The 17,717-nt window shown below is 38.0% G+C and overlaps 1 protein-coding gene across 1 annotated transcript in view; it reads left to right on the forward strand.

Moving 5' to 3' along the window:
• The first annotated feature begins 417 nt into the window (after positions 1 to 417).
• LOC139115755 (prolactin-releasing peptide receptor-like) overlaps positions 418 to 17,717 on the forward strand; it is a 90,679-nt gene continuing 73,379 nt past the window's right edge. The window contains exon 1 of the transcript XR_011548181.1: positions 418 to 533. The gene's annotated coding sequence lies outside the window, so the exon portion shown is untranslated. The remainder of the gene's footprint in view (positions 534 to 17,717) is intronic.

Below are 17,717 nucleotides of genomic sequence, written 5' to 3' on the forward strand. Positions count from 1 at the left end.
TAGATCGGGTTATCGGAACAGCACAGTTATTTTGTTCGGCCTGACCCCCGAGTTTTAGACCTAATTTTGAAAGAGAATGGTTGAAATGTTCCCTAAGCAAAGTTTGAGAAAAAATTAAGACTTTCACTTTCGCGACTCATACTACCTTAATTTACTTTATTTCGTGCTGATTAGATATCGTCATCTATTTCGACAACAAATAATAACCCTTAGGAATAATCTCTCTCTCTCTCTCTCTCTCTCTCTCTCTCTCAAACCAGACTCCTCTGTGCATGAAAATCATTCCAGTAATTGAAGTAAACTAATACTGATTCATTCAGAATACATTGGTTCGAATTTCATAACATCAAGTGAAAATGTATGAACGCGCTTACGTCATCGGTATTCATAGGTATTTGCATAAGAGGTTCGGGAAGCAATGATATTGCCGTCGCTGAAGCAAGTTGCCCACATTAGGACATTCAAACGATGGCGAGTTCAAGATCCGGACAAGACCGACCAACTGAAACCTCCAGATCTGAAATCGGAAGAAGGTGAGCAGAGACCCTGACTTGACCTGGTAATTTCTATAAGACTCTTCTTTTATTTGACTTACAGTAATGCGGTGGTTACTAACCGCCTGTTGGATGATATAACAAGTATAGAATGATGGAAAATCATGATATAGTCTTACTTACGTACCTAGACGTACGTAAATAGACTCTGAAGCGAGACTCAAGGGTCTATGCTTAATGTAGTATGCGCCTCGAAAGTGAAAGACTTAAACTTTTGCTCAAACGTTCCTCAAGGAATATTTCAGCCACTCTCTTTGAAATCAAAAATATGTTAGATCAACCCGAAGGAAGGCGGCTTATGGAGGGAATACATCTCGCGAGGCCAGAACTCGAGTGATAGCAACATGATTGGATCCGATCAAAGTTGCTGTATTATCATCCATGACATCAAATTCTCATTCAATAATTGGGTTATCACCATAATTTACCAAAACGTGTCACCTCTAACGGACATTGTAACCGTAGGGGTCTGATTTGATTGAAAATAGTGCAGTGCACGTGCTGGTGTTTTAGCTGATCGATGGCATTTGCCCTACATATTTCACGCTGTTTCTGTTCTAGTTATTACCATTACTTGCTGAGTACAACTTGTGGTTTCCCTGTTTCGGGAATTCACAGAATCACTCTCCAGTCGTGACAGAGTACCTTGACAAACACACGTAATTGAAGCCATCAATCCGCGCAAATGAGCGTCTTTGAAAAAAACACACCGCAAACATGCTGTGCGTTTATCACGAACCGACTCCGAGATCGGAACGCTCTCTTACTCCATCAAAATGTCCATGACTCTATCAAAGCATGATAATTCTTTCGTGTTCTTGTTCGCTCACTATGTAGCAAACTATAATCGCCCAATGCCCATTGTGGTAGTTTCAATGATATCTTTAAACTTTGATGTTAGGAGAAATGTATTCTTTTTGATGTTCGTAGCTACAAATTGTGAAAATATAGTTTGAGATTACTGACAGCTAAAGATAGTTACAGCGTTCTATATAAATAACTTTCGATGACTTTTCCAATGAAACGATGAAAACTTAGATTTATTTTGTTTCTCTGGTCACGTTTTTTATCAAAAAACAAATTAGCTTCAATTACATATGCTTCTCTTAGGTCGATGCCTGCAAGACACTCTCCCTTTTCTTCGTTTGAAATTCGTTCGGGATTTTAACTGAAGAAATCAAATCTGAAAATAACCCCCTCGGTTGTTATTCTTGTGCCTTTGCCCGTCATGCGCTGCGACAAAAGTCATAAATTATGGTGCTGAACGTATATGGTGACTATAGAGTAAGCCCGTAAATGTTAGTATGTATTACCGTCAAAAAGATATTGCGGCGATGGCAACAAAATGGACACGTCCAGTGATAGAGACAAACAAAACAAGTATGCATGATTTTAAAACACTGAATAAAGAGACATAATGAAATTATACGGCATCTTTAAATCATAACCACATATGTGTGTATGTATGTATGTATGTATGTATGTATGTATGTATGTATGTATGTATGTATGTATGTATGTATGTATGTATGTATGTATGTATGTATGTATGTATGTATGTATGTATGTATGCATGCATGTATGTATGTATGTATGTATGTATGTATGTATGTATATATGTATGTATGTATGTATCTATGTATGTATCTATGTATGTATTTATGTACTTACGTACCTATGTACTCAGGTCTGTGAATATAGCCTATATAATAGTTAAGAAACGAATGCAAAAATATTTCAGGTTATTAAGGCCGAGATGGCTGACCTTAAAATTGTGTGTCGTAGCAATGTCATATGAAATATGTTTACTCTTCGTAACTCTTCGTAACTTGACGTCTACTGGAGAAAACCAAACAATGATTTCTAGGCTTCCCCGAACACTGAGAGTACACGACATTGGGTGATCAACGATTCGGAATGGCGAGTGCTTCGATCAGACTACCCTAGTTTTCTCTTTAGGATTCTGGGAGCAGTTGCCAAAGACTGGAGACAGGATAGCCAAAGGGACTGTTGTTGAAAGAGTTCGGAATTGCCATGAGTTCGTTCCGCATAATATTAAAAATATAGGTCTTGCTGTGAAATTTACGCCACAGCTTAGGGTTAGCATGCGCCTCGTGAATGTGAAAGACTTAAACATTTGCTCAAACTTTCCTCAAGGAATATTTCAGCCATTCTATTTGAAATCAAGAATAAAAATAGGGGGTCACCGAGCGAATTTTGGTACTAGTTCACCACTAGAGAGACAAATTACCCAAGATTTATCGACGTTTGAAACAAAAATGGCCGCCATCCTTGTATTAACTCTATGGAGAAAAATATTATTTTAGGAAAACTAAGAAAGTTAAAAGTTTTCTTACACCAAGAGGTTTAAAATGAACCCCCACAAGTAGTAGATCAGAAAAGAATTGTAAAGGTTTGAGAGTCCGAATATCTTTCCCCGTGGCGCGTTCTAATTTTTGTTCAAAGTTCAAATTTTTGTCTTACGTTTTCTCATGCAGAGCCCGTTATAACGAAAAACCAAAAAAACCCCAAATTTAATTAGTACGAAGAACCATTTGGGGTTCAACCTTCTACGATTTGATATAGAATGTGACCATTGCAATACATAAACGCGGTTGTTTCGTCATTATTAGATGTTGCATAGGCAAGCATTGAGTAAAGCGATTAGTTAAGATAAATTTTCTTTTATAAAAATCAGTAATTGAATAGAAAGCGACCATACCAAATGTAAAAAAAGGTTGCGATTCGAGAATTGCGTAAGTAACTGTAAAATTTAATTATAATTTATTTCCCCTGACAATATCAGATGCAAGCAGTCGGTCCTTACCGTACATCAATGTGACCGTTTCTAAAAGTTCATTTCATCATGGGATCTTTAATTAAAGTCTTTCATGCTTCGATACCTCGAAGCAAAATATATCACGGATGTTTCCAAGCGAGCCTACCTTGGGGCATACTGTGATTAAATTACGTGCGATTGCCGACTTTTACAGGACTGCTAATCCGTTGCAATCACGGTAGAGCTACTTAGGAGTACCCGTATTGCGACACAAATCGAAAGACAAATTTTCGTTTTCTTCCTTGTCATTCACAGTCTGTTCGTTTTTGAAGAAAATGACGACCGAGTGTCAATTATAACATTTGTAGTCCAAGTCAAAAATTTAAAAAAATATTGCGTGATGCGATTACCCAAACACAGTTCCATCTCGTTTACATTCAGTGCATGTTGCAAAGATTGTATGTAAGCAGTATACTTGTATAGACAAGGAAGCTTGCGAGAGATGAAGGCTACAAGGGATAATAAACCTGGTGCTATAGCGCAAATAAGACAAAATGATAGGTGTTCTAGGACAAACCAAATGTTTACATTGTTATGGCTTTTGATGATTTGTGCACGATGTACTCGCTGTACCACAGGGGACTCGTACTCCTTGTTTATTTGTGTTTGTGTTTGTTTATTAAATTTTGTTATTTTTAATAAAATAACAGCGAAAAGCTGTTTTGTTAATATATGTCAATAAAGAGCAGTTTATTTATTTATTTGTTTGTTTGTTTGTTTGTTTGTTTGTTTGTCGATATGTATTTCCGATGGTTAGGGTTAGGGTTAGGCTTAAGTTAGGGTTAGGGTTAGGCTTAGGGTTAGACTTATTCACTCCCTCTATATATTCAGACAAGGGGAGCAACTGGGATTTCAACATCTGTATTTTCAAGTCAAGAAAAACACACCAAATAAATGCCAGACAATTGAAATATTGGGTTTGTGGCAGCATCATGTCCTGTACTTACCACATCTATCCTTTAATTCGATGGAAAGGGCAAAAATCGACGATATTTAGGATCTTTCTCCTTTGATTCGTACAGTTTATACGGCAAAATTTAAGTGTCACACTTTGGCGGGTTAGTACGTCAGTGAAATTCAATTTGGACCAATCAGATAGCTTGTTAGCCCTGCCTTGGCCCGAACTGGGGACGTTACCGTTGTGGGGCTCGAACCAGGATGAATTTACTTTGGCGCATTTTGCCATGTTCTTTTCCCTTAACGAATCGGTTCACGACAACTTTGTATGCCGCAACATTCACTTTTGACTTATGAGAAGAAGGTTCCACTAGAGTCCTTAAACTATACATCTGTGCGGAACGCACTCATTTCCAATCAGTTCGTGAGATATACGAGCCTATGGTGGTAAATGCAAAAACATGAGCGTAAACCCGGAAGTAAACAAATACAGAGAGACTGTCGCCACGGTTGAATTTCCGCGGCTGGAAAAGTTGTTCTTGGTATTGGTTCAATTCTGATAGTTTTCTAGCTATCGAAAGTAAACTACGGGCAGTAACCTTCCAACTACGAACAATACCGTACTCGTCCGAGTATACTATAAGCCCCCGGTTCGGCAACACTGAACGGCGGTAAACTAGGGGAGGGGCTCTAGCAACCCAATTTTTTCTGCCACGGACGCTTAATTTATGCTAATTTTATACACGATTTTTTCAACACCTCTGGATGTTTCTATCACTTTCCAAATCGACTTTATCAAAAGAAACTGATTACACAATCTCTGAATACAGAAGTGACATTTTGGTGAAATTTCAGCATCGAAAAAAAACCCCAAACTTGAAACAAAGACGTCATGTACATGTATGCTGCTGATCTGAGCATGGATGTGAACTGGCATGGCATGCATATTGCCTACACGGAAAGGCAACTCAATATTCCCGTATCAAAGTGTATACATCTTGTGAAAACAACAACATAGCAGTGATTGTAATAGTCACCAGGAAAAAAGGCTTCACAAATGAAAGGATAATTGCTTCAAACAAAAGCAACTGCATGTTCAGAGGATGAAAACATCGATCGTGGCCGTCAATGAAAATAAATCATGGCAGACGTGAGTGAGACTATTCTATTTAGGCAACGGGGTGAGCAGGGTCAAAGAATCAAGAAAGTACTGGAAAAACGTGTCATTTTCCTTACGTTGCTGTCAAAGAAACTCGAGTTTCCCATTGTTTTAACATCTTTTAATGGTTTCTTTATTATTTTAAAGTATGATCTGTTGTCATGAACAGTGACTCAACGACTCTTTTGTTGCATTCTCGATATCTGCGAACACGTATTAGTCACAGGCATGACTGCATCTTGCTGTGGTATAGTATCTTGAGAACTGGCGTATTGTTGTGAGTCTAAGCTATCTGATTGGTCCAAATTGAATTTCACTGACGTACTAACCCGCCAAAGTGTGACACTTAAATTTTGCCGTATAAACTGTACGAATCAAAGGAGAAAGATCCTAAATATCGCCGATTTTTGCCCTTTCCATCGAATTAAAGGATAGATGTGGTAAGTACAGGACATGATGCTGCCACAAACCCAATATTTCAATTGTCTGGCATTTATTTGGTGTGTTTTTCTTGACTTGAAAATACAGATGTTGAAATCCCAGTTGCTCCCCTTGTCTGAATATATAGAGGGAGTGAATAAGTCTAACCCTAACCCTAACCCTAACTTAAGCCTAACCCTAAGCCTAACCATCGGAAATACATATCGACAAACAAACAAACAAACAAACAAACAAACAAACAAACAAATAAATAAATAAACTGCTCTTTATTGACATATACTAACAAAACAGCTTTTCACTGTTATTTTATTAAAAATAACAAATAAACAAACACAAACACATACACAGAAACAAACAGACACAAATAAACAAGAAGTACGAGTCCCCTGTGGCTGTACGATAAGTTCGCCACGTCACACGGTGCAGTGATCACGGCTCGATGGACATTAAAAGCAACGATAGCAAATATTGTGGCGTCTTCAGCTGCATGCACTTGAACTTTGTTATCGATAAGTTCTTCAGTGCAAAGTTTCTCTCGCTCATCTTGCTATGACCATCTAAGTCTGTTCAAATTCGCAGACGACAGCTCGTTTCTGGTCACATGAGCGGGAACTTTATCATGCAGACACTAGTTCAGGACACTAGTTCCCTCCTACGTCAGATTTTCTCTATCAAGTGCCTTATTGATGTGACTTGGGAGGGGTCACCGCCCTCATCTATTGTCCCGTCATCTTGCTCGTTCTGCATGAGTATGTGGCATTTAATTACGGCCAGTACAACACACCAAATATTCATAGTGTCATGTTAATCGCCAGAACACATCACTTGACGAGAAGAGAACTGAGAAGATAGCTAATAGCGCCACCGGCTCGAACAGTGACGTCAGAGGGGTATTTTAACGCTGGTTTCTCTAGCAAATTGCTTCTTTAAAAGTGACCATGCGCATTGTGTTTTCTGCAGCTTTGCAACGACAGTAGGTCAGGGTAAGTTCACGATCAGCGACGAGCCAAGATTCTGCATTCCAACGGCAAAAAAACTTGAGCTCGTCAAGGACAACAAAGATTCAAATGAAACGCAGGGCGTCAATCTGAATACAAAGAATATTTTGCTACTTTCTATCACAGAGTACCATGGACAGAGTGGCAACACTTGCATGCCTTTTGTTCCATGGTCGTCTCGGTAGACTGTTGGCTTTTCATATTAAAATGAGCTTCAAAGGTGTTAAACTTTTTGGAGGCTTTGTTTGTGGTTGATAATTACACGAGATTATGCGAAAAATACGACGAGATGGCATCGTACTGCCAGTCGCGTAGCAACCATAGTTACTTTGTGAGCTCTCAGGCCAGAAACACTGCTTCACGCCAATCAAAACATAACACGCCAGCAGTTTCATAAACATGTCCTTTCTTGACGCACGTGTAAAAGAGGGTATAACTGACCGTAAACCATTGAGTAAAACCAGACAGTATCGATAAAAGACTTTCAAATTTGGTTCAAACACACTCATTATATATTCATAAAAATATGAGAGGAATTTTTAAAACGGTAAAACCCACTTTCCTGAAGCTCAAAACACTCCCGTTTTTGCCAGCACATCAATTCCGATCAGCACCACACGACAAGAACAACACAAACTTTGTCGAACATACTTTCGCTTAACAATTGGTGAAAATCCGAAAATTACCGAAGGGTGCATGGTCGGCACTCTTCGGAAAAGAGAGCCAAGAGCTTCGTGAGGCGAGGCAAACATGGATTGCTTACGTAACCGCTTTACGCCATAAACAATAGCTGTTGCCACTCTGTCTATGATGTTACTCTGTTTCTATGAACGAAGTTGCACCTCTTTGACTGCTTCGTACAATTCACCCAGTAAACTTCGCACAAGGCATTGCGGGTTGCGTCCTTGTTAGCATATAAATCGACAGAATGCCCGCCTGCGAATAGAAACACATATTATATTGCATCATTTTTTAGTGTTTTAGACGTAGCTTTAACATCCAGAAGGAAAAAGCAGAATAAAAATTTTAGCGACAGTCATTGAACAAAATTCAAGCACCTGGAACCAACTTGACGAGAGTATTAGAGGTATACGTCTATTGCCCAGGCGACAAAAATCAAAATGAGAATACGCATGGTGGAGCGGGAGCTAGATGCTTTTAATAAGGCAGTTCTACAAGGAACATTTGTAAACGTTCACTAAACTTTGAATTATCCCCATGTATTTATTCATTCTGTAATTGTTGTAATGCCGATTTTTCCTGCTGTCTAAACGCTTTTCGTCTCCCATTCCATTGAGTCAATTGACAACAAAGATTCAAGTTAAACCGAGGACATCATTCTGTATGGTCCGGTGATTTTTTTGTTTTTTTTGTCAACAAAGTGGCACCGTTGTGACGCTGTGTACAACTCGATCGGCACACCTCTGTGTGTTCTGTTGCAGTGCATGTACCAAAACAATAACAATTACAAGGAACACCATGAGCATCTGGAGAGTTACAATACACCTATTACCTCGTCCTTATTCTGAATATAACGTCCGTTTATTACCCCCTTCTTGCCGTGCGTTGCCAGAAACAGATCGCAATTTCCAAGGCCGTATATAATAAACGGGCGCTATATCTCTCAGGTGAGGACAGACATATATGTTCAAGAGAAAAAAAAAACGGAACCCTATGTTGGTCTTCTTTGACATTCAGCGACAGTAGGCTTTAGGAGAACATAAAATTCGAAAGATTTTGGAGTGTTACCGATCAAATAGCACACACCGGTTTCTTAGATCAACAGAAAAACGCATGCGTCGGCGAAAAATACGAGAAACCGTAACGGTGTGATTGAAGAAAAATGAAAGTCTTGTTCATTTTAACGGGCTTTAGAGTTAAAGCACTGTACAGGAAAAGGTCTCGAAATCAAGGAATTACAGGGTAATCACTTACGATAGGTCTTTGGTCATTTGAAGCTGTCAGGCGCCGTAATTGATACTGCAATATCATAGAACCTAGGTAATATACGAAACAATATTCCCTTGCGTTTCTTTCCATATGACCTTTGACTTTGTTTAAAACTCATGGGTTGTCGATTGATGAGGGCAAAATTGTGGCTATTTTTGCTCTGCCTGTCATATATTTGAGTGTCAAAAAAGCATGTCATTGTACATGCACATAAAACATTACGACTTGGGTTATGTACCTGCACGGTAAGAACGCATTTAGATGAGTGTCATTCCAGACTTCGAGTGATGCAGCAAGGCTGACAAGAGGCCATCTATTAGCCAAACCGCATTTCAGCTGTAAGGCCAGAGAAAAAAAAATCTTGTTCATCGGATTTTTTGGACCAAGTCCCAGGAGCGGCGAGCGAAATTTTTTTTTTTTTTTTTTTTTTTAGGCCGAAGGTAAACGCGGTGGCATTTTTGCACCGATGCAGACAAAACAAGATAATTGTTTCCCTTTTTATCAGAAATATCTCAGACAAGAAACACTGATGCTGGTAACTGAATTCAATACTATATTTCCCAACAATAACATAGGCCATTACATTCACAGTTAGTGTTTGCACAACATATTCTGAGCATTTCAACATTCTCTCAGAGTAAAACTGAAATGTACAGCAAATCACCGAAATTCAACAATTCAGTATTGTCCTTTAATATTGTCCTGGTGGGACCTAGCATCTGAGTTTTTTCATTTTACTTTGGCCCCATGTTTTGGCCTCTTTACCACTGTCTATATATACACATTTTACATAATGGTCTAACAACACTGTACTGTGATCGGAGTGAAGTTGTATAGTCATCATTCAGATCGTACTTTAACATCGACGCAACCATGTGTTTTGTCATTGCCGTAAATGTTTATACTTTCGATGCAATTTTCATTCAATCGGATGCACAGTCCACCTGCTGTCACGATTTTGTTGAACAAATCGCCGAACGTAATATCAGGACAAACACTGCACTGAATAGCATCTCTGGAACTGTTGGCCATCACGTCGAATGTTGGCGATCAAATTAATACTCATGTGACATGTACTAACCTTTACAAAACGAGCAAATTTCTGGCCAAATCGACCCACTTTGCGTCGTGATTCGCCAAATTCAGACGTAACAACAACGTGTCTGCGGTCAACTAAGTCCGAACACGAATGAAGTTTCATTCAGAATCCCGTGCCCACAAAAACCCGACACAGTGTAGGGCGCCACCAGCGGCAGTACTAAAAATATTTGTAATGCGGAAGTAAGAATTTGCCGCGATCAAAAAAAAAAAAAAATTCCAAATATGCCAAAGTAGAAGCGGCGATTCCGATGAACAATTTATTTTTTCTTCCTGGCCTAAAGTCTATATTTATTGAATGAATCTCCGTGCAATTTGATATGTCTGTGGATGTGGACGAAATAATAACAGTGCATAAATTCGAAGGGGTTTAAAGGCCGATGAGCTGCCACTCTGAGAAATTTGTCCATCGTCAAGGTCCCTCCGATTTCCTCAGATATTAATTGCAATCTGCAAATTGAACGATATAGTCATTAACTATGTATACCTCAACAACATTTGCATATGGCAGAATAGGCAAGAAATTGAACAGATTTTTGTTCATTTTAAATTTGTCGCCATTTTCAAAATCTTACCATGTTATGTAAAAAACGGAAATTTTTTTGTCAAAGTGGAGTGAATCCCTTTCCCGTCCTTTCAGTGGGTTGCCATTTACGCTGTTTATCATGTAGTTGTATGGAGGCGGCCATATTTGGGTGCTGCAGCCGTTTATTATTTGTCTCACTGAAACCTCCCCATGCGATCACACTCTGTTGGTAAAGATCTTTGAGTGAGAACACTATTATGAACTAATTTTAATCTAAATATAAAATCATGAAAATAATGTCAAAAGTTGCAGCTCATGTGCCTTTAAGTACGAATCAATGAAGACTACGTCATTATAACTATATGTCTTTCTCACCAGTCTTTTGACAAAAGCGAACAACAACAAAGTAAATGAAAAGCTTTATAATTGCCAGACTACATCATATGCCACCTACATAATGCTTGAAATACTTCAGTGTACTCTCTCTTTCTCTTTCTCTCTCTCTCTCTCTCTCTCTCTCTCTCTCTCTCTCTCTCTCTCTCTCTCTCTCTCTCTCTCCGGTATTAAGCATATTATATTTATTAAAACTATTGAATCTGAAAGAATTTGTCATGAAAGTAGCGGTTTAGTACCAACATGAAGCCAAGGCAAGGCTGGAGAAGACCAACGATTGTGTATTATTTTCATAATCTACACCTGCACAAAATCATACACAACGTTAATCTGCTGATTGTTCGCAGTTTTACCCGAATGCACTAACTTGACTGTAAAATCAATCAAAGTAGATTAAGTTTTGTATCTGGGAGATTAGAATTGAGCTCGGCAGAACGAGCTAAAATAGCTACGATAATTGGCAGCAAAATATGGGCAGAATTTAGAAATGTTCCCGTCCTGTTATCAGATTGACGTCGCTCCTTGTATGACTACACGAATCAGCTCCAAAATCGATTGTCCGCTCTCGCTTTCAATCTGAAAAGGACACACGGAAACGAGGAAAAGCAATGGCGCCACCAATAATCATTTTCAAAAAACTGGAGCCGCAGGCATGACTCCATGAACCAGCTCCTTCGAAACGTAAATTTCCCACCGTAAATGGATAAATGTAACCGTCGTTTGCATGGCATAAATATCCTTCGAATACGTAATAATACTTGTGACAAATTGAAAGTTACTGGCCCACCTGTGTAATAGCGACGGCGGTACACCATCAAGCGTGGCACTGGGTGACCAGTCACGGTGGTGAAGCGCTGTCAAGAATCATTTCTTCAAACTAAAACACCCAGAGCGTTATTCAATTAGGAATGTGAAAAAAATTATCTATGGGCTTGTTTACTGAAGTTTCTTTCCCTAACCCTTTTTAATATATAGATGTTGCATTTTCGCAAAAAAGTACTGTTCTCATCTAGCACGCTTTTGACCTGGGCAGTTTGAAGGAACGAATAAAGCTAATCATGTAACTACATACGACGTTGGCGTTCGTTTCGTTGGCCTGGGTTGCGCCGTGATCGTTTTAAGCGCTTTCGGCTAAATGTATTCATATCGTAATCTGAAAAATCTTTCGGGTTGAACATCTTCCATCGAAAAGTACGGTCATTGAATGAAGTGATTCGAAGTGATTAATGAATGCAAGCTTCCGCTCTGCTGAAGTTAAACCACAGGGGAACCAGGAAAAATCAAATAAACAAGCATACCAACAAGCAAAAAACCAGATGTGAACTGAATATGCTCACGTGTTTTACAACAGGTTCATTAATACACAGAGAAACATAGACAGAGTCGCAACGGGTATTGTTTAAGGCGTGAAGCGGTTACGTGTTGTTGTTGTCGTGAGGTGCTGAGCGGAATTGACGAGCTGGTTTTATCAACTTCGCACAGTACTCTCAGAGTTTAATCACTGATTACAAAACTTTATTTAATATGCAAATGAGCTGTTAATTAACTTGACACTGCTCAATGCTTCATGGGACAATTAGATATCCATCAGATCAACATTTGTAGCACGTTTCATTAAATTTAATTCTGTAATTTTAGAGTAATATCACTAATTACAAAGTTCATTAAATATGCAAATGAGCCCTAAATTAACTTGACACTGTTCAATGTTTCATAGCACAATTAAATATTTATCAGATCAATATCTGTAGCAGGTTTCACCAAATTTGGTGCCGTAATTTCAGAGTTATATACCTAATTACAAAGTTTATTAAATATGCAAATGAACCCTTAATTAACTTCACACTACTAAATGCTTTACAACACAGTCAGATATCTGTCGGATCAGTATATGAAGCAGTTTTCATCACATTTGATGCAGTTATTTCGGAGTTATATGACTAATTATAAAACTTCATAAAATATGCAAATGAGTTATTTATTAACTTGACACTGCTCAATGCTTCTCAATACAATTGGATATCTATCAGATCAACATCTGTAGCAAGTTTCATCAAATTTAATGCTATAATTGTAGAGTAATATCACTAATTACAAAGTTCATTAAATATGCAAATGCAACCTTAATTAACTCCACACAACTAAATGCTTTACACCACAATTAGATATCTGTCGGATCAGTATCTGCAGCAGATTTCATCACATTTGATGCAGTTATTTCGGAGTTATATGACTAATTATAAAACTTCATGAAATATGCAAATGAGCTATTTATTAACTTGACACTGCTCAATGCTTCTCAGTACAATTGAATATTTATCAGATCAACATCTGTAGCAAGTTTCATCAAATTTAATGCTGTAATTTTAGAGTAATATCACTAATTACAAAGTTCATTAAATATGCAAATGAACCCTTAATTAACTCCCCACAACTAAATGCTTTACACCACAATTAGATATCTGTCGGATCAGTATCTGCAGCAGATTTCATCACATTTGGTGCAGTTATTTTGGAGTTATATGACTAATTACAAAACTTCATAAAATATGCAAATGACCTATTTGTTAACTTGACACTGCCAAATGCTTCTCAGTACAATTAGATATTTATCAGAACAATATCTGTACCTGATTTCACTGACTTGCGTGCCGTAATTTCAGAGTTATATACCTAATTACAAAGTTCATTAAATATGCAAATGAACCCTTAATTAACTTCACACTACTAAATGCTTTACACCACAGTTAGATATCAGTCGGATCAGTATCTGCAGCAGATTTCATCACATTTGGTGCAGTTATGTCGGAGTTATATGACTAATTACAAAACTTCATAAAATATGCAAATGAGCTATTTATTAACTTGACACTGCCAATGCTTCTAAGTATAATTAGATATATATCAGATCACAATTGTTGCAAGTATCATCAAGTTCGGTGCAGGAATTTCAGAATTATCTCACCAATAACAAAAAAATATGCAAATGAGCATATAATTGACATGACACTCACAATATCACGATAATGTTCTGAGATTGTCATCTGTGAAAAATTTCATGAAATTTGTGTAGTATTGTAGTATTCTTGATATATGTCTACACTGTTATTACCGTCTCCGTAGGGCAACCATTGTACGGAAAAAATGATATTGCATAACTTCATTAATTTGCAAGCCACACTAACCAAAATCTAATCAGTTGTTGCAATTAGCATATGGTACCTGTGTACCAAATCTGACTTGAATCCGTTCAGGCGTTTTTGAGTTATCGTGTAAACAGACAGACAGACAGACAGACACACACACTCACTCACACACACATACTGAGAGACAGACAGACATTGCTATGACATTAGCCCACGTGTTCACACACGTAAGCTAATAAACAAACAAACAAACAAACAAAAATCGACAAATATACGAACAAGCATACAAATACATAATAATAAACAAACAGACATACATATCACAAAACGTTGAATACATAACAAACATGCAAACAAACAAACAAATGTATACACATACATGCATGTACATACTATTTTACCAAATGAAACCAAATGAAAATTGAGCTTATGTTAATTCACTTGTGTTTTTTGTCTGTGTTTATTGTTTTCCCTAGCTGGCTGGAAGGTTTTTAAAAATCCAATGACGGCAAACAAAGAATTTTCTTTAAATGACCTTAGTGTATCATTCACCGTCCAGGGTCAGCGTCTTCTAGTTCAGAATTTAAACCCTATAGCTTCAACCAATCACATGGCGTGGATTCAGAATATTATAATAACCCTTAAAAATTACACCGATTGCTTACTGAACTGACGTGTAGTCAGTGGAAAACAAATCCCAGCTATAAAGTTGTCAAGGGTATCTGGCGTAACTCGTCAGCAGTAATCACGTCGGCGCGCCAACAGCATCGATGCTGGAAATGATGTTAGGACTAAGCCGTCGTCAACGAGCATAAAAGAGTCGGTTTTACATCAAAGGAATGTTCAATCTCCACTGAAGTAGAGAAAAGACAATCTTACAGTTTACTTGACAAATGGGCACTTCATTCTTAACACTGTTGTTCGATATTTGACCTCCCTTCTCTTCAGGGCAAACTGTACTGGCTATTTTTGTTTGTTTTACTTTTCTTGGTTATTTGTATCATGAAAGACATTCCAGTAATTGTTTAGTCGCTTTCGTTAGCTTGTTTTTCTATCTGAAAGAGTAATTCATTATAGAAACTGTTGCTATTGATTCTACCACCAACACAATTGGAACTAATTTGGGAGAATGGGATCTTTATAATTTTCAAATTTCTAAAAAAGTGTTGTGTGCTCTTTACTGTTGCAATATTACAAATCCTCATAAAAACAAGTGCATTGTTTAATGAGAAAAGCAGATGAGCTTATATTTGCAGATTAAACAGACATTAATACAATATCCAATTATCCCAAATTAGTTCCAATCGTGTTCACCCTAGACATTGTCGTACTTAGATATTTCGATGGCATTACCCAATTACTATGAATCAAGTATATTTGTTTATGATTATAATATTTACACATTTGTGCACTTAATGAGCATATTGAGTTCTCTTAATTTGCTAGACAGTGCTGATGCCCTCCCCCCACCATATACATCGCTTTCAACTTCATCGAATGTACAGAAGAATGAAAGTCCGCCACGTTTGCTCCGTTGATCTAATGCTCAAAGCGCGACATTACAGAGATTTGTTTTAATTCAACAGTTTATTGTGTTTGATTCCTGTACAGCCAACAGATGGATGAGCGCTTTCCATTCTGAGTCTGTAATACATCTTTTGGCAAGTCGTGGACAGACGTTACCAATTTAAGGTTGCACGCGCCTCGGAAGTGAAAGATTTTAACTTTTGCCCCAAACTTTCCTCAGTGAAACTTTAATCGCCCTCTTACCAAAATCAAGCATAAAAATTAGGGGTCACCGTGCAAATTTTGGTACTAGAAAAACAAATTGCCTGACATTTATCGATATTTGACATATAGATGGCCGCCATCCCAGAGTTACCCTGTGGGGGAAAGACGGTGAAAATTTTGCTTACTTTTAAAGCTTTAAAACGACCCCCCCCCCATCAAGAGGGGATCATTAAAGAATTGTAAAAAAATGAGGTTCCTTTAAATTTAGCTCTTTTGTCAATGTAGATAAAGGATATCATATTATATCATATCATGTTGCCATACACCATTCTGATTGGACGAGAGCTCATTCCACCGATGCTAAAATACTATTTTAGCACTGCCCTAAACTAGCATATTCGAAAATTGCCTAGTCAGTGCATTTGAACGTACCTGTCTAAACTTTATCTGAAACATTCCGCTTTGTTTCAAAGACCGAAGTCTGAATTTCGATACGGAGTATGGGTTTGTAACTCATCTCTTTGTGAAAATAAGTTGAAGTCGATGGTGACAGAATCTCCGAAGCAAATCATTGCATTAGGGGCAACAGCACCGTGCACTTTGCTTTATTCAGCCGGAGTCGAGACGCAACACATATAATACCGCTCATTAAAGTTCGTTCATACTCAAGCTGTTATTCGTCATACTCAAATAGATGTGAAGTTGCGAGGAGTAGTTCGCCAGCTACTTCAAAAAAAACCAAAAACCAAAATATAAACGAACTACATGTAATATTTGGTGTCTGTAATTTACGATATCGATAGCTGTAAGAAAATCTGTTCGCATCTGATTCTTAGCGAGACACAACGCCCTCTTGCAGTCACTGAGCCGAGATTATTCCGACTGACAGTTGAGAAAAAATGGGTGCTCACGTTAACGTTGTTATTTTTGACGAAGTATGGATGTAAAAAAATGATTGAATGTACTGCCTTCACCTTCTGATATACTCCTCCCGTCTTGAGTTGTTCCAAAACAACTTTAATTGGATTTGGCCAGCGTTATGGGAATCGAGATGTGCATATTTTCAACGACGGCATCTGTTACACACGTCATTACTTTCCCCCAGTGTAATCAAACGATTATCCAGCCGTCGACTGTGAAATTTTTCTTTATGGATATCCAGTCTCAGAGGTGATCAGTGCGCTAGCTTTGGGCTACAATCTGCAGTTACGTATTGCGAATGTAATTTAAAGTCATGGAATATTGGTCCAATACAATCTTTCAAAGTCAATGTCGATTGATTTGTTTTCTGTTTTGGCAAGAAGTGGCGCTCCGTTCGGTCTTTGGCCACTGGCATTTTGCTCGCGTTTGAATATGTTAGTACAGCCTTAGGGTTGAATGTCCTACCCAGTTATCGATCGAAAAATATTTCTTCGGCACAGTAACCGGTTTACGGTTTGGTCAATATGATATGATGATCGTTCGTCGCCTTAACTTTCTGTGCTTCACAGAATGGCTCAATGAAGCGAAGGTATATTTTGTGACGGAGGGATCTCATCGTTTGCCTCGTATTATCATTCGCACAATAGACACATGACCGACCAAATTCAACCTTCCTAAGTTTGAAGTTCAACCCAGTGGTGGTGTACATCTTTAACACATGGCAAGCTGGCCTAATTCTGCAGCTTTCGAGGTTCATGATGTTGCTAGAGTCATTCAGTACGCATGCACAGCTTACAATAGAATGTTGTGTACCGTATGCACGTACTACAGCCCTGTAGACCACATTGACTTAAAATTCTGTTCTTAAGGTAGTATGCGCCTAAAAAGTGAAGACTTTAACTTTTGCTTAAAATTTCCTCAAGGAATCTTTCAATTATTCTCTTTCTAAATCAACAATAAAAATCGGGGTAACCATGCAGGGTTTGATACTAGAGAAATAAATTACCCAAGATTTACCGATATTTAAAATTCAAAATGGCCGCAATCCCTTTTCTAAAACTATG

Source organism: Ptychodera flava, chromosome 17 (assembly GCF_041260155.1).
Source record: "Ptychodera flava strain L36383 chromosome 17, AS_Pfla_20210202, whole genome shotgun sequence".
Classification (NCBI taxonomy): domain Eukaryota; kingdom Metazoa; phylum Hemichordata; class Enteropneusta; family Ptychoderidae; genus Ptychodera; species Ptychodera flava.